This window comes from Ursus maritimus, unplaced genomic scaffold, assembly GCF_017311325.1.
Source record: "Ursus maritimus isolate PB19 unplaced genomic scaffold, ASM1731132v1 scaffold_34, whole genome shotgun sequence".
NCBI classification, from domain to species: domain Eukaryota; kingdom Metazoa; phylum Chordata; class Mammalia; order Carnivora; family Ursidae; genus Ursus; species Ursus maritimus.
Window position 1 is genome coordinate 857,423 of NW_024426008.1, and position 917 is coordinate 858,339.

A 917-nucleotide genomic window follows, 5' to 3' on the forward strand; every position below is an offset into this window, starting at 1 on the left:
TAGGAATTTATCAGATGGGGACAAAGACGGAAGACCACTTCAACTTTAAAGTCTTGGTTACGTAGCCTTATGAATCATTTTTGTTTTCTGTGAATGAATATGTGTACTTGGGGATACATTTCAGGTGCTGGGACTTGGCAAGGGTCAGCAACCTAGCTGACCAGTAGCTGCTGCTCTGTGGCCATGTTCAGGAAACCGAGGGTCCCATCAGCTCAGAATCTCTGTTTCCTTTCTGTCATCAGACACTGAAACACGTGGACAAAAAAAGAAATACAAATGTTTGGATGAGAAACATCACCTTACGATGAAGCCAGAAAAAACCCAAGCCCTGCCTGGCAATGCTCGGGTTCAGGACATACTGTCTGTGTGCTTTCTGACTCTTTCCCCTACTCCTCCCATGATGAGCCTCAGAGCCTTTTCTCTGCCAGGTGTGTCCACAGCCTGGACCAGAACATCGGCATTACTTGGGGGCTGGTTAGAAATGCTGGGTGCACACCATATCAGGGTGCACACAAACAGAATTTGCATTTTCACCCAGGTGATCTGAGAAGCACCACCCCAGACAATTGGTCCAGACCACACTTCTAGTACCGGGTCTCAGCGAGGGGTTCAGGTCTTTAGGCGGCTGGGGAACAGGGATAGGGAAAGAGTACATCTTGACTTTCCCTAACCATATTTAGCATTTTTCATTTGAAAATGTAGACAAAACCATGTACTTTTAGCTGCATTTCTGCTTTTGGTATCAGGAGTTGAGATATTTTCATATAGCTGTACAGTTTCTGCAGAAAAATCATTTATGTCCTGCTAAGGATTCTGAGTTATTAGGTAACTCAATTCTTGATATTTAATACAGTCACAAAAAAGCAGATGTTTAGTACATCATATTTAGAAAATATTGTGATAGCTTTTTTTGGTAA

At 43.1% G+C, this 917-nt stretch overlaps 1 pseudogene; it reads right to left on the reverse strand.

The window, feature by feature from the left end:
- Nucleotides 1-655, reverse strand: part of LOC121100093 — a 6,266-nt pseudogene extending 5,611 nt beyond the window's left edge.
- Nucleotides 656-917: the final 262 nt, after the last annotated feature.